The sequence below is a fragment of the Rousettus aegyptiacus genome, unplaced genomic scaffold (genome assembly GCF_014176215.1).
Source record: "Rousettus aegyptiacus isolate mRouAeg1 unplaced genomic scaffold, mRouAeg1.p scaffold_m13_p_6, whole genome shotgun sequence".
Classification (NCBI taxonomy): domain Eukaryota; kingdom Metazoa; phylum Chordata; class Mammalia; order Chiroptera; family Pteropodidae; genus Rousettus; species Rousettus aegyptiacus.
Window position 1 is genome coordinate 35,881,558 of NW_023416309.1, and position 22,523 is coordinate 35,904,080.

Here is a 22,523-nt window from a genome sequence, read left to right on the forward strand (position 1 = left end):
GAATCCAAAGTTTCACTGATGAATCGCTGCCAGTAATCCTCCAGAAACCTCAGAGAAAGCAACGGTGAGGAAGGAAGGTTCTGGATGTATACATGAAGAAGACTGGCATCAATGTCCAGAAAAATTCTAGGCTGGAGTGGTAAATTGATGAATACTTAAGAAAAAAATGTGGTGATCACCAAAAACTGGCATAGGTTCACTATGAATACGGACCAAATTAAACAATTCCTTTTTCTAAATTAGATTTATTAGAGCAATAGTTCAGACGATTATAACTTCATTTGAGCCAGGCTTTAACAAAGAGTCCCATAATATTTTTGTGACTATGACGAAAAAAAACATGAACGATTAGCTGGATTTATATATAGATGATGGAAGTACCAGACCACAGGCACGTGGATTCAGCCCTGTCCTGGCATATTCTAGTCAACAATTTGTGTCCAGAGGTGGCACAAATGAGGGACACACCTAACTCATTAGATGACAAAAGTTAGATTTTAAAAGTTCTTCATAGGCTACAAAATGAATCAAATCTAACAAGACTAAATGTAAGATGGGTACATGTGAAGCCTACGCATTTCTGGGGGAAACTGACAAGAAGCAGCCCTTTGGCTGACCACGTCCTTCATGTAATCCAAGAGCCTGAAGTGGTCACTGAAAATAGTCAAGTGTGATGATCCTCAGAAAACTTCTGAAGGGGATCGTGACCCAGCTCTCGGACCCCAGTCAAGTCCCTTCTAATGCTCTCATCCAGAACCACAATTCCCTGGCACCACATAGAAAAACCACACACCTGGAGGAGAGCTCAGGTAGGGGCTAAAGAGAAGCCACCTCTTAGGATACACCTTCAGGTCACAGCCCAGCAGTGTGATGGCTGACGCCATAGAGGCTCCTTCTGGAGTTAAAGTTGGTTGTCTCAAGATTGTCACTAATCAGTCAAAACTAATCAGATAAAGTACCACTGCCAGCGGAATGGGTCAGAGATGTGGGGATATCAGGATCATTTTAAATTTGGTGACATCATTCTCACCCAGTGACCTGTGAGTGATAAGCCAAGATCCCTGAATGAAAATGCCTGGTTGGAATGTCTTCTTAGCTCATCAGTCAGACAAGCATCTTTGGAGTTATTTTTTTCCAAGGAAGGGGACGTCCCTAAAGGAAACAAGCAGATGCCAAACAAAGAATATAGAAAATCAAAATACTTCCTGACGTAGTCCAAACTCTCAGCTGATGTACTTCCAGCTCAATACCTGGAACTTAAGACCAGCCCAGGGAAATTTAGAGACAGGCTCCCATGTGGCTGGGAGCCAAGAAGGTCCAAAGAGGCTTCAGAAACCCCTAAGATCAAAGACACTGGGTTTATTCCAAGTCACAGGATTTCTGAGCTAAAAGGAGGCATTGGCCGTAGTCTAGATCTTAATTTTAAAAAGAATTGAGGGGAATATGGAAGTGCTAAGAAGAAGCAATGTTACAAAAATCCCTAATTAATTTGGTCTCCACAGTACTTTTTTCAAAATTGGTTTTTTGTTTTTTGGGTTTTTTTTTTTTTGCCATGTACTGTTTGGTTAGTTAACAGAAGTTAACTAACCAAAGGTTCAAAGGCTCAAAGCAGTCACCACCACCACCCCCAGTGCTCAGTGAGTGAATTTTCCAGTCCTGGAACTGACCCTGACGTACTTTGGACCAAGGGTGATGAAGAGAGAGGACAGATGACCTGCAGTGAGTTGGAACAAACCTCACCAAACTGCATCATCCACGCACGGGCAGTTAAGGGAACCAGCCACACCCCACCCTCTGTCACGCGAGACTTTAACCCTCAACAGAACACTCGAAACATCGGATAGGGTCCAAAAGCTCAGAGACAAGTTTTGGAGATGGAAAATATGCAAACAACGCTTTCTTTTCTAGACACTCAATCTTGTATCCCATTCTCCAAGGATGGATCTGGAAACCAACAGATTCACTTTTTTTTTTTTTTTTTAAACTGATACAAATGGTTCAGACAAGTGTCCGCTGTCTCTCTCCTAAGGCTTCCCTTTCTCAGTGATCTTGTTCCAAGAAGGAAACGTCCATCATGCACAACTAGTCTTTAACATATGCTAAACCAGGGTGATTTGGAGATAGGAGCAGCAGTGCCAGCAGCCAGAAGGGGACAGGCTGAAGCAAAGAGCACTGAACGTTTGAACCACAAACCTGGAAACTGCCATTCCTCTATTTACTTAGAAACAGTTGCCGATGCTTACCCCAACCAAAGATAAACTAGAACAAACCCGGAAAGGGAAGGGGAAGCAGTGAGGTAAGGGCTGCTGTAAACCTGGCACTGCATAGAGGAAAAGTTCTTTGGGTTGTCAGGACACTGTTTTCCTCCCTACAAGAAAAACGAGATAACAGACCACTGTGAATAGTGACCCAAGGCTGTAACCAGGAGCTGAGCGGAGGCAGAGGCTTGCCACCACCGCACACATAGAAGTCACCCCCAGAAACATTCGGAGACTGCTGTGGTATGGTAGAAAGAACATGGTATTTGGAGTCAGAAGAGGTGAATTTGCATCCTGGCTCTGCCTCAAGCAGCTGTGTGACATCAGGTCAGACACTCAACCTCTCTGAGTTTCACTTCTCTGTAAACTATGAAATGAAGTGAGTTAGATGAGCTGACCCCATGGTTTTCTTCCAGTTCTAACAGTCTATTAGACTATAGTAGGGCAGCCAAGCAGTTATGCCTCCATTCAGCAAGCATTTGTTGAACATCTTCAGGTTCTCTATTGAGTACCAGAAGTCTTCCACTTAAGGAACCTTCTGATCCATATACACCAGCAGCCTGGTTCTAGAATACAGAAAGAAAGACATGTGGACAGGGAGAAGGGTCAGCTGACCCAAGAGAATGGAGCAGAGGGCAATCAGGAACAGCTGCCCAGGAGTGATGCCCAAGCCAGGCTTGAAGGAAGAGGTAATTATGCCAAAGGAAAGGGAGAAAGGGATCATATGTACAAAAGCACACAGGATTGGCCCAATGCGGCATCCATAGGAACAATTCTGAGATAGCAGTTATAAAGCCATGCTAAGAAGAGCATGCCCAGACCTCCTGTCCTGTCCACTTCTTTGCTGTTCATCTTAACATCTCCCTATATAGCCACATTCTCAAGGCTGGCCTATGCCAACGCCAGGTGAACCAGCAAGTAACCATCCAACCCTGCCCCCAGACTCTCCCTTTGTCCCTGAGTTGCACAGCCAGGCCACACCTGCTGTACAGGGAAGCTTCTTCCCAGTCACTCAACAGGCCAGCCTTGCTTTCAGCTCTTGCTCAGCCCCTAGTGCCCAGCCCATGGCAGCTGTTCCAAATAGTTTCCATCTTCCTCAGAGCTGCAACTGCATCCCACCCACCCCACTTATGCTCAGTGGATGATTCCCACCTCCACTGTTCCTGGGAATGACTAAGCACAGCTCCCGTAGCAACGCTTCTGCCCACCTGTCCCAAGTTCCTTTCTAAATAGCCCAGGCAAAGCTGTGGGTATCTCTGCTCACAAGTACAAAAGAGTACAAAACAGAAACCACCGTCATCAACCCATGCAGGCTGTTGCCCATGCATCTTTCCGGGCTGTGAAACAAGCACATGTACATGAGATATGGTATTTGGATATACTCTACATGCCAAAAGGCATTATGTAAATATTATTAGCAACTTCTTAACTGTTGGCTGAATAAATAAGTAAACAAATCAATGAATTCAATGTTGAAGAGGCAGTCTAAAGAGCTACAAAATGCATAGTATCTTCAGGCATGTGAACCAAGAATGCAGCCCAGAATTTGGCCAAGATCCTTTCTGTTATACAACGGCAAGGCCTTTGGGCACCCGGTCTCTGGGTCCTGCTTTGCTCTTATATACACGGCCCATTTAATGCCAACCCAAGCAGCACTGAATCATTTTAGTGTCATTTATTTCTGAACTATAATTCCTAAAACAAACACATCTAATATAAAATACATATTCGATAGGTTTAATATACAGTACATATATGTTATACTGTATTTTTCCATGCTCTAAGTGCCATTATAGGCTCTCAGCCAATGAAAAGAAACACAACACCTTCCCAGCCCATTGCTGACACAGCCCCACTGCGAAACACCCTTAGCAGCCTCCATGGCACCATCCTGTGTGAGGCATGTTCTACAACACATATTTGTTTACTCTGCTAAAAACACTGACATTTATTTTTTTGTTCTGGTCAACATTTTTGACTCATAATGGTCAAGAGATGGTAGGCGACTGGTGTTAGACCTGCCACAAAGAAATACAGGAAAAGTAACATCCAGGATTATAAAATACATGTGTTAGGGTAGTCAAGCAGTGAACGTGGGGCAACTTATAAACCCGGAACTCCGGTCATCGGAAACATTCTACAAAATGCCAAGAAGATAAAAATCCTTCTGCTGAGTTCACTCCTGCACCATCTACTACACAGAGCCCTCTCCCAGTTCTGCGAGTTCAGGGTTATACTGTGAGCTCAAAACTCATTGTATTTAGTTCTTCTTTCATGTTATTACAGGTAACCATGAGGAATAAATGATGACATAGGAACCCTTCTCCACTGACACTCTGCTCGTCTAATCCCATGGAAATTGTTATGTAGCCACAACTCCACAGTTTCCCAGACCTCACGCCCGGCATTGAGTGAGTGCTGCATGTGACAAGAGAGAGAATTCTGGACTGTTAAGAGTCTGAGGGAAATCCAAATATGATCTCATTTTATATAAGAAACAAACTAGCCTAGGTTGTCCTAGGACAGGTAGTAAGTCAAGACCCAGCAAGTAGCCAAAGGGAGATAATTCTAACCTCCTCATCCCCTGCCCAGCATAGCAAGAGTCTATCATGAGTTCTCACCATAAAACCAAGAAGCTAAAAATGAAAAAAGATCAAGATGCTGTCTCCACCCTGGCTCGCATTTAGTTTTCAGAAGTTTATGATGATGATGTTAAGAGGAAAAAGACATTGTTATAAGAAACAGAAAATCCTGATCGCAATAGCTCATAAAATGGGAATGATTTAGATAACTTTCACATGGTTATTAAAATGTAAGGTTGATTTGCTGGTTTTGTCTTGTTTATAATCTAATGGAAACTTTGGACGGTACCAGGTCCCAAAACACTACAACCTCCCACTAAAATGGTGACTTCTATCATCCAATTTTATATTTTTGTCTGCTTATTGTAAAAAGGGAAAAACTAAGAAATGGTCGGCTCCCTTAAGTTCAGTTGTTCAGTTCTATTTGAAAGAAGAAAAAAAAAAAAACCCTGGAAATATTTAAGAGCAAATGCAATTAGTAGATTTGTATAAATGTTCCCTACATGGTAATTTTAAGAGCAAAGCATATGATATGCTTTAAAATTAATATAAAATGATTTGATATTTGTAAAAAATACAAATAAATTACATTATTGTTTTCTTTCCTTCCCCTTTTATTTAAAAATGTACAAATCTCTTTAAGGATAAAAACATTTATTTCATAAGTTTATCACTCCAACTATTTTTCTCCTTATCATTTTAAATTTAGTTTCTATTATTTAAAAAAGATACCGAAATGATGCTTTCCTGAACCTCAAGATCCCTTAATTTTTCAAGACAAGCTTTTAAACTGAAACTGTAAGTCAGGAGTTATAAAACCGAAGCCTGAGAAGGCCAAATAGGTAACAGATGGATAATATGGGGACTCCAGCAAACTAGGACACACACGTCCCCACACACAGGGATAACCACTGGTTCCACTCTAGCCCATGCTGTTCCATGCAAGAATATGGCCGAATGCTGCTAGGTAGTCTAATTGTCGAGAGGAGCTAGAAATCAAATTATGTGTATTTCCTGACTTTTAAAATGTTGGCTACTACAAAAACTGAAAACACTGTTTTTTTGTGGGCAGCTAGTTTGCAGCCCGCCACAAAGGACAAACTGCTATAAATGTGACTAACTCAGGGAACAAATACAAACTCTAGAAACACGAATTTTGCTGGAAAATAAAAGTTGATCTCTATATACTTTCTTAAAACCTATATTCCCCTGTAATAACTTTTCTCTTGGCAGGTGGAGGACAGAAAGGAGAATGAATTTGAGAAAAAAATGAAATTAATTGTTAGAAAGCAAAAAGGGTAAAGGTGTCTCTATTTCCTTTTAAAGAAAAATAGCTACTCACATAATTGTCCCATGCTGGGACAATTCTGGAAGTTGCAAAATTCACCGAAGTTAGGCTGCCTTGAACACACCAGCTAGCTTCCCTAAACTTTCTCCATGTAACAGAAATGCCATCCTAGAGCAAATATATGCCACTCAGAGCTATCCAGATGCAGCCACTGATATAATGGTATGCTAATGACTTGTGTGACTAAGTTAGAAGGCATGATAACTGCTTGGGGAGTGTCACTTCCTGAAAATGTAACAGTATTATAAATGCAAATTGTGTACTCACATTATGCCATAGAGGGGTTTGACCCCCCTCCCCCAAAAAAGCCTAAGAACTAATAGCTAACTGATTATAATAGTGAAAGTTCAATTGTGTAAATTTAAGCACAAATAATGCAGTTTTTTTTAAGCGTACCTGTGCACGAACCTTTTTTTTTTTTTTTTAATTGAATCACTGTCGTAATCGGCAGACCTGAGAAAAATTTCTAAGTGAGGAAAACAGGTGAGTTATCTCTACGCTGACAAGAAGACTGCGGGCTAAGGGAACTGCTGTGAAGTAGATATCAAATGGTGCCTCGTCTAAACTAGTCAGCGGAGCGATGAGAATGATTTCTTCCCATGACATTCACTAATCACTGGAGATGATGTTGCTCTCTTTATTTTAGTGACAACCCCAAGCACAATCGAATGTTTACTTCCCCAAACCAAGAGTAAAAAAGAAAGACAAAAGATGCATTTTACTATTGGTAGTCACTACATGGAAAAGGAGACAATATCTTGGTTTCACACATGGCCAGCGAATGTGAAACAACTTTCCTGTTTGTTTTAAAAAGTACAAAATCAAATACGTAAATCTCTTAAAGAAGAACCAACATCTAAGAAACGTCACAGCTGCACAAAATGGATATCATGTCTTTGCAGGGTTACAAAGTGTCCTGAACCTCTGGTGACACAAACCAGTATGGCAACCCAGGGAGACAACTTTCCGACAATGACCCCTGCAGAAGGCTGCCCCAACGGCACACACTCCAATCACTGGTCCTAGGCACTGAACTCCAGCCTTCACTTTCAGAAAGGTGACGACCTCTACAGATTGGATTTTGAGCATCTTCCTATAGTAGCAGATATTCTTAAGATGAGAAAAATGAATTTGGGTCGCTTTTAAATTTCAACTCTGGGGTTAGAAACTCTGAACCACAATGGATTCCAGACCCCCCGTCCTGCTCCACAGTGCAGCAAGACTTTGCTCTCAAGGGTGGCAGAGAGCTTGTACAGTCAAAATAGGCATAATTTGTGGCTCAACTCCTGGCACTACGGCTCATTTCAAATCCATATTTAGGCAAATAAAACATATGCCAGAAAGAGCCTTAAATACTTTTTCAAAGGAAGAAAGGATGAAAGAAAAAAATTGGCCTGATTGACATATCCCTAACATGCAAAAATTTGAAATTCAACTTAAAGAAGTCTAGTCCCAAGTTGCAGATAAAAATGAAGACTTGAACAAATAAAGGCAATGGACAGTGAACAGGCAATGAATGACTTTGATCAAAATGTGTATCAAGCAAGGGCACTTAGGAAACCAAGTAGTGAAGGAACTTAAAAGTTTTCCAAATCATGTATTAAGCCTAAAGTGCTCTTTAAAAATAACACATGAACATGATACAAAAAAATTAGAAGTACGAAAGGGCACATAGTGAAAAGTAAGTCTCTTTCCTATACCGTTGCCCTTTCCACAAGGCTGGTCATCTCTAGTATCTCCCGAGATGCTCTCCATGCACACAAGCACTGAAGGATGGTTCTGCTTTTAACTTGAGGATACTACCATTTTTAAATGCCCCAACACTCTAAGTCTCTGGGGCATGAGAGAATACCATCCTTTTATTCCTAAAATCATTTACTGATAAAGCAAGCAGGAAGAAGAAAGCCTCCCCAATATTATTGCCCGTGAGTTTCATTTCTTTTTTATTTTATTTAGGATCCACTCTAGGAAGACAAATGAAAACTGGAGCTGATGTCATTGGTCACGAATACCATTTCACTGAAACCTTCATTTTGCCATAAACTGCTGGTTATAGCTATAGAAAGCTACACAATCAATGCTCATTTTTCAGAGATGAGATGCTCCGGAAGTCCCATTGAGAATAATTTCACTGAAATACGAGGGTCTTGAAATACACGTTAAAGCGAGTTAGGGCTGCCCATTTCCCAAGTGGTTTGAAACAGCGCAGGTTGGAATGCTGTTTATCACACTGTTCCCAATAGCTGCACTGATTTTCCATTCTTCTGTCATTTCCACAAAAGGCCTAAAAAGACCCTGCCTGGAGAAAAAAGTGAAAATGTTTTGAAAGGGAATCTTGAGGATTTTCGAGAAAAGCCTGGAGTGAGGGCTCAAATGAGAGGTTCACCAAAGCAGTCACAGATGGGTGGGGTCCACGCCCAGGGCAAGAGAGAAGCAGCTGGCAGGCCTGGAGCTGGCAACTGCAGGAAGGGGGCAAAACCATGCCCACGGGGGCTGGAGATAACGAGACCAGAGACACTCAACAGGAATGCTCAAAATGGAAAAACTCAAGGGTCCAATGAGAATCTGCGGGAAGCTCAGTAGGGTCGTTTGTCTGGGAAATGGACAAAACCACTACTTATCAGTTGCATTTTATGACAGAAGCCCACAAATAGGTGAAAATGTGTGTGATTCAGAACTGATTTTGCCCTGACAGTCTAAGCCAGAAAAGGGGTACGAATGGTGCTTGAAACACATACATTTATTACAATCATCGGAGTATATCTTTTGCTGCTTTTTATCTTGTGGCACTTTCCTTTGTTATTTCAAAGATACCCTAAATATTTCCTATCCTGAGGTACTGCAGATCATGGTACCTGTTTGGCCTTCTACATAGAATTTTATCACATCTAACTTTCCTTGCAAAATGACTGATTTTCAGGCATGTTTTTCACTTAGTGAACTTTCATTTAATGAACTTTTGGATGACATAATTCTGGGATAAAAAAAAATCTGAAATATTAACAGTGAATTAAACTCAACAGTCATCAAAATAGCTTGTAAAAGTTCCAGTGCATATAGAGTGTTGTTTACAAGCTATTGGCAAAGGATGCTGGATCTTTCTGCTTGCCAGCCAAAGGCACAGCTATGTGCCAATCACATAAATGCAGTTTATAATTCACTTAGCTGACCAGATTTAAAATTATGCAATTCTAAAACAAATATTCTCTCATTTTTATAATTTTCTGAGGTATGACTGACACATGACGCTGTATTAGTTTCAGGTGTACAACATAAAGATTAATATTTATATACATTGTAAAATGATCACCACGATAAGTCTAGTTAACATCTATCACTATTAATAGTTAAAGAATTTTTTTTCTTGTGATGAGAACTTTTAAAATCTACTCTCTTAGCAACTTTCAAATATTAATACAGCATTATTAACCATGGCTGCCATGCTGTACATTATTTCTCCAGGACATTTATCTTATGACTAGAACATTGTACATTTGACTCACTTCACTCATTTTGCCCACTCCCCACCCCCTGGCTCTACCGCCCACCAATCTCGTCTCTCTATCTATGAACTCAAACTAATTTTCTTGATTTGGGAGAGTTATGGTATTTCCAATTTTTTTTACATAAAGTGTAAAAAAAAAAAGGCTTTGTTACAACTTTTATATTACTGTATCTTATTTGAATAATTTATCTTTGTATTACACAAAATCATACATTATTCATTAGGATGTGTCTTTATTTACTTCTTAGTAGGGATTTTATAAGGAAAATCCATGCTTTGCCCTTCCTCTTTTCTGTCCAAATCCTACCTTATCCCTCCTTTCTCTCCCAAGGTGATCACATCCAATCTTATCACTTTAAATACCATCAACATACGAATGACTCTCAAAGGTACCATTTCCAGCACCAGGCAACTCTGCATGTCTAGAAGAATATCTAATGAGCATCTTCTTAATGTCCCAAACTTAATGTCCCAAACAGAACTCAGTAGGTACCCCCCAAAACCTCCCTCTTTGTTCCCCATCTCAGTAAACATCAATATTATTCACCTAAACACACTGGCTCTCGTTCTTGATTCTTCTTTTTTCTCACATCCCACACCGAATCCAGCAGGCTCTACCTTTACTATATCCTGAGCTTGACGACTTCACATCAATCTATAATCACCACACTAACCCAAGCCACACCCCTGTCTTTTGCCTGGACCACTGGAAGGGCCTCCTGGAGCGTACACCGATTCTAATCTTGTCCCCAAAGTCTGTTCTCCACTCGGGACCCAGAAAAATCATTTTGAAGTACAAAGGCAATCACATCACTGTCCTGCTTTAACTTCCTCGGTGATATCCAATAACACACGGAGAAAAATCCAAACTCCTTATCGTGGCCCACGAGACCGGCCTCCCACCTGCCACTGATCTCACCTCATATCACTCTCCCTCCCTGCAACTACCCCCAGCTCGAGGCCAGTTTTTGTTAAACTGGCTGCCTTCCCATTGCTCGATTCTGCCAAGTTCTGCCAATGTCGAAGGCCTTTCTTTTCGCTTGCTGTTCCCTCTACCTAAACGCTCCTCCCCAGATTCCTTCGCTCCATTCAAATCTCTGCACAAAATCTCTCCCCCTCCTTCCCCCGCCCCACTCCTCCACAGAAGTGTTTTCAGACCACTCTCAAAAGAAACCCCGACCAGCTCTTCACTTTGTTCTTTTCTTCTACCACTCATTACTACCTGAAATTATATTATCTTTTTAGCTACTTCATTCATAAAGCAGTATTTAGTGAATACCCATCAGGTGCAAGGTGCTCTTCTTAGAGCTGGGGATACAGCAATGAATAAGATAAGCAAAGACTCCTGCCCTCATGGAGCTCACTCTTGTTTGTCACCTGTATTTGAATCTAAGCTCCAAGGGAACATAGACGCTGTCTGTCTGTGACCACTGAATAGCCAGTGCCCAGACCAGTGCCTTAGCACAGAGTGGGCATTAATACATATTTGTTGAACGGGTAAAGTGTCCCACCCACCAGAGGCCAGCTGCTTCCCTGAGGACACCCACCACAGAGCTCTTTCTGCCTACCAGAGGTGACTCCGGTTATGGGACCCAGAGTGTCCACCGTTTCCCTTTAGACACAGTAATCTGGACAGCTACCCTTTCAAGCCTGAAATGTATCCCTAACCCTGGGCCTGTTTGTTCTGACTGACTGCCCTTCCTTCCAGCTCCAGTGCCCTGCACCCTGCAAGCTCTCCAGGTGGCCAAGCCACTGGGATTTGTCCCCTTTGGTCATGAGAGCACCTGGTCCATGTGGTGGGAGTTGACCAACAATCAAACAAGCCAGCTTTTCTCAACAAAGAGTGGCTGGAATCAAACAGCTTCCCTGGCTCACGGTGGTCCTGCCTCTTAGTAGCTGACATGAGACCTTCAACATCCACCAGCTCGCAGGCCTCGAAGCATTCTCACCTCAGCACCGGAACATATTGTCCCTAAGGACACAGTTTTGCCTCTTTCACAGAGACATTTACCTGCTGTGATGAGTAAATAAGTTTCTTTCTAAAAAGAAAGAATATTTGTTGACTGTGAAATTACCTGATTACAAATAAAAATGAAGGTAACTATGAAATGTAATTAATTCATCTTTAAAAAAAAAAAAGCAGTTCCAGTGATCTGAAGAAACACAAAGAAAATGCAAATCTCTTAAAGAACGACTCTGGAGTTCTCAGAAAATAGGTATTTAAATTCCATGTTTTCAACATATGTTCACATTTTAATTTATTTCCTAGCTTAGAATTGCCCTGCCAAATAGGATTATCTTATATCTGCCCAGCACTTTATTCCTTTTGAAGCATTCTCACATACACAATCTCCTTAGCTAAGCAGAACATTTTTTTCATTTCTCTGTCTGGAGCCCAGAAAGGTCAAACAATTCCCCTAAGATCCCACAATAAAAGTGGCAGAACCCAGATATACCTAGGTCCAGCCCAGTGTCCTCCTTTTCCTTCTATAATAGAAAAGACTGTGTGCTTCTCTGACAATCACATTCTATAATCCACCAAAAATATTTCCTTTCACTGTAGAAGAAAAAAGGTGCATATATTCACCAGTGGTTTAAGGTGGTAGGAAGATGCATTGGTCCTGGGGCACTGAGCAGAGAGAGGGTGTCACAGACTCTTCCAACAAATGCCAACTCCTGCAATGACAAACGCACAAAACATATGCTGTGAATCAGATACGCTGTGGCCCCTCCCCAAGGAGGCCATCCAAACACCAAATTGCAAGGCACCCTGTTTAGACTCAAAGCCCCCATCTTCCTCTTCCAGCTCATTCTCTTCCCACCCTCACTTCCTCAAGAAGAACAAGAATCTTCATTCACCAGCTGAAATGGTCCCCCTTAGGATCACCAGATCGTAGGCAGAAAGAAGCTTTAGAGATCATCTACAACAGGGATCACAAATGGAAAGCCCAGTGGGCTATGCTCAGCCTATGGAGGTATTACACCGAACTACAGGGTATGTTTAGAAAAGGTAAGCCAAAACTAAAAAAAAATTGAGATGTCACATAAAATCCAGACTTCTGTAATCCAGACCTCTGGCTTCTCTTTGAAAAAAAAAGGATCTGTCAAAATGGCCCACATTCATGTCTGAAAATGAGCAGCTGGTACGGACCAGTAGCTGCCCTTCACAGGCAGGCGTGGCTAGCCCCGCGTGCCGCAGTCCCCACCACTCCCTACTCTCCAAACACAGAAGAGCTGTGATTATCACTGCTCTTGCGTTATTGGTTTTCTTGTAGTATGGAAATATTTCTATCTATAATTTTAACAAAAGTAGGAAAAGGGGAGGGAAAAAAAGGGCTGTGAGTTCCAAGGGGGGGAAAAATGGTAGAGCACATACAGCAACTTAAGTTAGTAACCTCACTTCTCTAGACATGCACAGCCCCCGAGCAAGTACGACCCTCCCATTTTATCCAAGTTAAGTGTACGCAGGAAGCTGACTTCCCCACTCCTACAGTTAGGGCAGAGCTAATTCTAGACTCCAGGTCTCAAATGCAAATCCAGGACCTCTTTCACTATGTCCTGTTACCCAGTAGTCTTATATTATGAAGCAAAAAAATATTGTATATAACATATATAATAAAATATACAGAGCCGGGGGAGAAGGGGAGATGGGAGCAAAGGGAGAGATATGTGCATGTCTCAAAGCTAATACTAACTTCAAGGATATACAGTTGAAGTATCCAACCCACTTTGTACTAAACTGCTCACCATACCTTCATCTGTCAAAGAATATAAGACTAAATTATATCAGGTTCCCTGAGGGTTCATTTCCTAATGTGACATTTTTAATAATCTTGCTGCTTTAAGTACAAAAAAATGCTCACAAATACAATACATCTACTACTTCAAAAGTGCTCAGTTAATGCCCCAAACCGTCTAAAATATACTCGTTATACTAGAAACATTTCTCTTTGCCAGGCTATAAATAAGCTTATGTACAAGGTACTAGCATTATAGTAAGTGAACAATGTTCAACTATAAGATCTTGGTGGCAGTTACTTATACCATCCCCTCAAAGAATGTACTGATTCATTCACTCAACAGATATTTACCAAACCCTGTTATACACCAGACAGTGTGTGAGGTGATGGAGATATACAAAGATGAGCAAGATCCAGTCCTTGCCCTTGAGTTGCTCTGTCTGGGTAAAAGACAGACCTATACACTCAAAAAGAAATTTGAAAACACTGAGTAAACGTAAAGATCTAGGTAGGCACAGCTTTTACGGGAGCGCTGAGTAAGGGCTCGTAGTACAGCTGAGATGAACGGATGCTTTCCTGCGGGGACAGAGGCCTGAGAAGACCCTAAAGCAAGGATAGGAGTGGAGGAGGCAGGGGGCAAACTAAGAGGAAGGTGGGAATTACAGGCCATGGGACAACATGGGTAAAAGCAAGGAGTGAGAACAGGCCCTCCAAGTTGGTCTAGTCTGGATCTCATATCACCTCAGGGGCCTTAAAAACCCCTGCCTTATGCCACGTGGCCCAACATCTGCTGAGACTTGATGCACAGTCCTACATGTGCACCCTTGGAAGTTTTTCTCACCAAGTGCCCGTATCAAGAGTGCCACCAAATCAGCTCTGCTCCCTGGCAGTGCCCACCTATGTCTCCCTCGGGGCGACCGATGCTATCCTAAAGTCTGCAGGGCCTGAGAAACAAGGTGGGAGAGATACTGAGCTTTCCATAAGGTCTCTGAGAAAACAGTAAACACATTTTTCCTGTGCCAGGCATAAGATGGTCCTGTTCTCACTTCAGGACCTGGACTGCCACAGCCAGAATCTAAAAAGCATTCATTCAATCCTCAAGCAAGAAGTTTTGTGAGAAAATATCTGCTCACCAAAATTCTCAGGTGGAGTTCTCCTTTTTGTCAAGGAAAAGAAAGAGATGAGGTGCCAGCCCTAACCTTGCCTGAGGCAAAGCCATGGTACAGCATCCCCGAAAAACAAGCTTTTGGAAAAGGGAATAAAGAGGAGTGAAGGCCAATATGTGTCCGTGGTTAGAGTTCACTGTTCAAGCTCAGTATGAGGAAACAAGGAGGAAGAATTCACCTGAAGACTGAGAAGAGTTTCACTATTTGGGTTTCCAAATTTGGCTAAAAATTAGACTCACACTAAAAAATAACTTTCTAGGCCCCAGACCCATTAAATCAGACTTTCCTAATTGGAGGCCTAGAAATTGTTCAGGTGATTCTAAGGCCCAGAAGCTGATACCCATTTGGAAAAGGGTTCTCCTTCACCCAGAGGCTTTGGGAGCTCCAGAACAGTCTCTGGTAGGCCATTATTTCAGCATCCTTGAAGCAGAATTCAAGGATCCAGATGTTAAAGGAGTTACACAGCCTTAGTATGTTTACCCACTCCTTGCATCAGATTATGACAGCCATCACTTAACTCCTTTTTACGCAAATAAAAAAACAGAATGCCAGCACCCAGAATGACAACTAGGTAAATGAAGGGGGCCTCCCTTCTCACCCAGTCCCTGAATGATACAGCCCAATGCCAGTGCCCCCCAGATAAACTGTTGGAGTTGTCCAGTCTCAATAGAGATCTGAGCCCTTGTACAGCTGTGTAGGCTCACTCTGGCAAAACAGAGGGTCGCAGAGTATCCAGTCACCAAGATGTCCTTCGAGGAACAGCTACAAGGCACACAGCTCTCTGATCAAGACCTTACTGCCCAAAGAACAGGACACTGAAGATCAATGCAATGCCTGGAAACCTGCCAAGCCAGCTGGACACTTCTCTTCCCAAATTTCCACTTTGTGGTCAAGAAACTGCCTGAGCAATCTCAAGCCAAGAATGTCAAAGTAAATGCTGAGTACCACAAATATGACAGATCGGAGTAAGCTGGTTTCCTGAATGGACCAGCCTAGAGAGATCTCTTCCCTGATATCACCAGGTGCCCTTCAGACAGTCCAGCCCCAGAGAATCACATAGCTGACCAAGGTCAGCCTTCCTGATTGCAAGGCCCAGTAGTAATGCACAGTATGCTTTTCTAGAACAAGGAGACTTTCAAGAGTCCCTTCAACTTAAGGGTCCTCCACTTGAGTCATAATGTAAATTTGGAAGAGCATGTGTAGGCAGGAAGTCTAGTAAAAAGCTCAGGGTACTAACTGGTCCCTTCCAGTTGGTCCTCAATTTTTAGATCAATTATTTCTTGCAGTACTATTATATCCTTGCCTAAAACAAGACCTTTCTCTGACTCAATCCTCCAAAAGAAATCGCAAGTTGCTCCAGGCCCTGCCACACACCTGGAATCATTCCCTCCCTCATATCCTCATCTCTACTACATTGCAATGTGGATGCTGTGAAAGTCACCTTAACCACCTTCATTCCTACCAAATATCAATCCAGACCAGCCAAGCAGCTCTGGACCAATGGGGGCCTCTCGGTTACATGTTCTAATAGCACCATGCATCTCTCCTTCACAGCACAAACCACTGAACTCATGCTTGCCTTTTTGTTGTATTTGACATGTAAGGGATCTTTTGTCTGTTTGACCGGCTAATCACTGTATCCTAATATACCATCTTCAAACCCTCCAGGTTTTTTCAAGAATATATCTCAAATTTCATGTCTTCCATTTCCCAACTACTTAGTCTTGCCACTGGCCTCTGAAATCTAAACAGCCACTAATTCGTCCACTAAGTTAGTGGACTAGGAAGCACTCTGTTCAGAGGGCTAGTCCGGCATTGAATAAAGTCCCCAAACAGCCTTGAGGCTGACCAACTCCAGAAGGAAACAAACCAGAATAATTGTTTTTGTTTCTTCTGTGCAGTGTTGATTTTTTTCCTTAATTCACCCTGCACTTATTTTTAAAGATAACTTTCTAATATATGCAAAATAAACTCCTTTTTGACCTTGAAAAGCACTTCCCTATTTCCCAGAACGAATCTACTGGGTCCATGCCCAGTGCCACATCCTCAGGACATGAACATCACTGACACTTCCAAGATGCCCGATGCCAAGGTGGCTCACACCTCCCTGCTCTTGGTCCCACTGCCCAGCTGTCCTCCTCTCCCCACACCCATTGGCAGAAGAAAGTAGGTTTGGAGAAGCTTTTTAAAGTTCTCCCACCTACTCCACAGATTTAGTAGGAGGTATAATGAAAGTTTCCAAGTTCTCTGAACACTATGAAGGTTCATAAAATAGAATAAAATTAGTTGGAAAAACAGGAAAAATTTTAGCTCCCCTTTGAAAAAAAAAAAAGGACGCCTACTATTTTAAATGATTCACAATGACTTCATACTTTCTTCCACTGGGAAATGCACCTCTTCCTCCCAAAGCTGATGGTTCCCTCCCTCCTCCACTCCTAAAAAAGTTACCGCCACAAAACACCTGTTCTATCTGATGTGGGACACCCTCCCAGAAACTCTTGGCAAAGCCAGAGCACCCCCTGAAGATGGGCTCCTCCCACCAAGGGCCCTTGCGTTTACTCTTCTCTCTGCCTGCAAAACTCTAAATTAAAAAAATATATATATCTCAAAAAAAAAAAAGCCAAAGATTTTATCTTTTAAATATTTTGGATTTGTGACTTCTCCTTAAAAATACCAAGATCTGGTAACACTGGGCCTCAAGGACAACAGCTAGATGGAGCCGGGAAGCAGCTATTCCCCCTTAGATGGGCATAGCTTTCAGATTCCCTAAACGCTAAGGCCAAGTGTCACTTGCCATTTGTCATGATACTTGCCCTGCTTTTGTCCTCTTAGAGAAGAGAAATATTTCTCTATTAACAGTAGGAAAATGAAAGACCAAGAAGGTCTTATATTTCTGGAAAAAAGAGAGACCACCACATTTTTGTGAAAGTGAAGAACATTCCAGCACGTTTGATTTGCAACCTTCAACGATTCATCACTTGTTACCTGCCTGACCTCTGAGGCATTTGAAGTTTGGACCCCTAGACTATAACTCTTTAGAACCAAATTTCTAAGTCAGGAAATAAATTTTAAAACCAAACCACTGGAAAAGAAAACAGCTTAAGTACACAGTATCCCATTCTCCCATGAATGTTTTGATTTTTTGGGCTCACCTTTCCTGAGAACACAGGATCTTGCTCTCAGCCACCAAAAGAAAAGTTCCAGCCCTTATGCATGATCACATCCAGATAAATAAGCAAGATTTCTTTTCTCTGTGGAAACTGCAGTTCTATATGTAGGGGAGGAAAAAGGCCCTCAGGGCACGCATTCCCCCACCTTTCCCATCACAGCCCTGCCCCCACCCCACTGTACGTGCTTGGAATGCGAGTGCCCCTGAAAAGGGGGTGGGGCAGAGTCAGAGGACCCAGGTAACTTGCCAGTGAATGTTTCTACTGCAGTTGCTTCCAATCTAGCTACACAGAAGAATCACCTGGGGCTCCAGACTGATCCAGGAATTTTAATATCCAACTCCTTCTCAGGTGACGCTCATGCAGACTGCCCAGCACTGACTGATTGACTCTGTGGCATCTGGAAACCATGAATTTAGAAAATTGTGACCCCTTTGCTAGCCTGGGCAGTCAGATAGGACGCACCTCTCTGGTCAAAAGATGTTAGAGCTGCACTGTCCTTCGATGTAGCCATTAGCCACACGTGGCCATTGAGCCCTTGAAATGTGCCTAGGGTGACTTGTGATGTACTATGGGTGGGTACCATACACACTGGGTTTTGAAGACTTGGTGTGGAAAAAAAAAAAAAAAGAACGTTAGTTCATTTATATTGTTATATTGATTACATACTGAAATGATATATTGGATAAACTAGGTTAAAGAAAACACATGGTTAAAATTAATTTCATTTGCGTTTCTTTTTACCTTTTAACGTGTCTCCTAGAAATCTTAAATTCCATACATGACTGACTTATCCACTGCACAGCCATGTTCAAGGGGGCACTCAGCATTCTAACATGGGGATTACAATCAAAATGGAAAAAGACCTGGTCAAGCCTGGTCTCCACCTATGAGCTGGAGCAAGTTCTCAATCCCTCTGATGTCCGTTTCCTCCCCTGCACACGGGCACAAACACTGAGAAGCAGTGTAAGTCAATGAAAGAGTAAGCGGATGCACGGGGCATGGCGCCTTGCCATAGCTGGTGCTCAGCACCTGAGCACCTCCCTCTTTTCTGCCCTGGCTTCCTAAGGACCACACAATTTGAACCCAGAATCCCCTGGCATCAAATTTACTAACTACAACGCCTAATTCTGCACAGTGACTGCAGATGGCACAGTGACTCTCCATCTACTGGAGGAGTCCCAAGTTCCCAGAGACTCTCACTCTGTACACATGGTATCGGTCCAGGTATGCGCAATACTCACAAGAAATTGCTCTCATTCAGAACTAAGAAACACTGACAGAGCTGAGGAACTGTGACCGGTACTGTCAGGGCTCCTCGGGACATTCCTGGCCCACAGTCAGGCAGCCCAGCTGGAAGCAAGACAGGGGTGACCCATGTGAGGCCAGGAACTGCTCAGGACCTCCCCCCAGCAGAGGGCTGCTTTCCTGACATCTTTTAAACTTAGGTAGGAAATGACTGCCTGCCATAAACATTGTTTCAAACACCAGAAGGCAGCTGACACTTCCTGCCCTCACACAAGGCTCCTTAAAGATCAAAAAATATGGACAATTTCAAGGTGCCCAATAGCTTGGCGATTGGGCTAAAAAGGCTGAGGTGCTCAGCACTCCCCGCAGCAACGCATAAGAGGAACCAGGGTCGGTCCTCTATTTTGCTTGGTACCCGTCTCTTTTGCTTGCCTCCCAAAGCACCAACTCTTGCCTGAACTTCTGGATGTCAGACCAATTCTTTGGGCTCTTCTGCAGAAGCATTTCTCCTGCTCTCTCAGGAGCCCAGAAAGGGGCCAGGACTTCCATGCACAGACCTGCGAGTTCCAGCAGCCTATTCATCTGAGGCCTTTGGCCACTGGAAAAAGTCATTTTATTAAATATGAATGCTAGACAAACAGAGCACACGGATGAATTCAACCCCAAAAGGCACGTTGGGAGAATAACACACTCTATTAAAACCCAACTCTCACTGCCCCTTCTCTTTATTAAAAACCCTCTCTGTGCTAAGCTACCTCCATCTCGAATCAATATGAAAGAGTAATTTCTTGAAAAATATTTAAATATCCTTCCCCGATAATATTTCTATCAGTAAAATATGTCCAAGAAACAATCTTTTCCTTCTTCTTGGGGCAAATTTCCTCTCTATGGAAAAAATACCATGTGAATGAATCTCTCCATTTTCCCCAAGTATGAACTGCCTCTGCTTTTTTGGAAGTAGGTCCGACATGAATAATCACTGAATCTGAGGACTCTGACGCATGTATTTTAAATGCAAGAAAATGATATGGGGTTTGTCCAGAGCGCAGTAACACAAACTACATGTGAGTCTGGCACACCAGCCCCGGATCCCCCAGCACAGGACATTCCTGCAAATCACCCGCATCCAGAGTCTGCTTCTTACATTCTTCTGCCCCACACTCAGCCTCTGCCTCCCAGAAAGAACACCGGAACCATGATCCTTACTGGGCCTCCATATGGCCCAGTCTCAACTCTGTGGCTGCACAAGCAAACAATCCAGCCCAAACATAATACAATTAGTTCAAAAATGCTATTGGATCTCTTGTTGAACACCAATGAAAGGGAATTAAATTCTTAATGCATAGGACACTATCTTTAAAGTCCTTCCTTCTCTACCACTTACATCCCAAACACAGGCAGCAGCTATTCTTCTAGAAACTCTCCTCTGCTCTTCACTCCGCCTTCTCCCCAACACCCAGCTCATAAACAAATTTCCCTCTCCTTTCCTTTAGCTACCACTGGCGTCTTCTCTCACAAGTACCAGGCCTTTTCAGATACAAATACAGCCACTCTTCACACACACACACCACCCCCACCTCCTAGTCCTCCAACCCCGCCTCTCTCATTGCCCTGACTTTACAGGAAAAACACCCAGGAATTGAGCTAACCAAAAGAAAATTCTCCTTAAAAGGTAAGATAACTGGGAAAGCTGAGTAATAGATAATAGAACACTCTTTAGCAGAGAAGAGAAAGTTCATGGACACTCACAGTGGCATGTGGCAAGGAGTAGTGAGTGCTAAGCTAATGCCCAGTCGTGCTGAATACCCGTCCCAGCTTCAGAAAAGATGCTCTTTATATGGAAGTTAGACCTGTGTTGGACAGAGAACCCAGGCACAGCCATTAGTAAACTATACCACCATGGCTTCCAAAAGCTCCTGACAACACATTGGCTAGGCATATCATCATCAGTATGTTAATGAGGAGACAGCAGTATATAGGAGTATTTCCCAGGTCTCTGTCTATAGCCGAGATTCATCCTAGCACTTGGAGAAGTTACAATGACCTGAATGTGTGGAACTATGGGCCGAGCACCAGAAAGAACTTCTGAGATGGCTCTGCTTATACAAATAAATGGCTTTGGTCCTTCATTCATTACATACTGAGGCAATGTCGGAGGCAGTGAGGAGGGCGAGGGAGAAATCATGATGAGAATGACCCAGTCTCTGCTTTTAAGGGCCATATAGGTAAAAACTGATGAAGAATTGCGTCGGGTTGTGAAGAGGGTGAGGGGACAGCCACACGGCACAGCTAAGAGAATGCTAGTCTCTGTTTTGGCTCTGCCGTGAATTAGCTGTGTGGCCTCAGGCAAGCTGCTACACGTCTGTGAACCCATTTCTATTCCTACAGAAGAAGAAGGCTGGCCATAGGTGATCAGAGTCCCTTTTCAGCACTGACATTCCACAGCTCTATGATTTTAAGGATCACTGCTGGGAGCAGGGGGTCATGTACACATGGGGTAGAGAAAGGTAGACAGGAGGAAGAATACAAACTATCCTAAAATCTTATTATGCTCACTAGTTGCCGCTCTGTGAATATACTCGCTGTCACCTTTGAAAGCTGCAGTTGTCAAGCATGGTCAGTGGTCACAGGTCAGTTCCTGGGCCTATTAATCTTAATAACAGAACAATGTATGCACTGTACCTGGAGCAGGCCATCTGCTTATGTGCTGCCCTGAAGACACATTATGGGCAGTGCCTTCCTCCCACAGTGGTGAGGCCCTCCTCGTCCTAATGAAGGCCAGAGTGCAAACTCCCAGGCTGAGTGAATGACTCCTGAGTCACACAGCTTTCAGGGGCAGAACCAGGAGAGAAGCCCAGATTGTCTGACTCTCTACCTACCGTTAAATGTCAATTAGATAACTGCGTGGGATCCCTGCAGAGCTTGGACACTCAGAAACCCCACATAGATGCACCAAAATGATTCAAGAGGGTGGAGGATGATTCTGCAAAGGAGAGCCAAGAGCAGCCTTTCCTTCCTCCACCATCCTGACAAGCAGGTTGATCACCAGCTGCGGAGGTTGGTAACTATCTGTCATCTTGTTCCATGCGCACATTTCCGTCTTTAAGCAATGCAGGTAGTGGCCTGTACTCTAGAACTGAGGTACTCTAGACCTGAGGTGCAAATGAAATCATGTACAAAGACCGTGCACAACTTTCTAAAGTTGACTGTCCATGGGCAAGTCATTTAATATCTCGATGCCTCAGTTTCTTCATCTGGGGAAGAGGGATAACAATTGTATCTATATCTCAAAGCATTAGGATTAGGATTACAAGGGGTAACACATGTAAGTGCTTAGCACAATGCCTACAACATAAATGTTGGTTATTATCACTATGATTTTTCTGGGAAAGACTCCAAAGCTTTCACCACATTCTCAAAGGGGTCTACTACCCAATAATAATTAAGAACCCCTGTTCTACATACCACCTTTGGAATGGAACTAACGCCATTCTGTGGGAAGGGAAGTG

The 22,523-nt window shown here is 42.9% G+C and overlaps 1 protein-coding gene across 50 annotated transcripts in view; it reads right to left on the bottom strand.

The window, feature by feature from the left end:
• Positions 1-22,523, bottom strand: part of SORBS1 (sorbin and SH3 domain containing 1) — a 177,010-nt gene that overhangs the window by 141,656 nt on the left and 12,831 nt on the right. For 15 of the 50 annotated variants that reach the window (XM_036223167.1, XM_036223163.1, XM_036223185.1 and 12 more), the window contains exon 1: positions 12,281-20,864. The gene's annotated coding sequence lies outside the window, so the exon portion shown is untranslated. Of the gene's footprint in view, positions 1-12,280; positions 20,865-22,523 lie in introns of those variants that run through there. The other 35 variants (XM_036223179.1, XM_036223189.1, XM_036223193.1 and 32 more) reach the window with 18 other exon arrangements.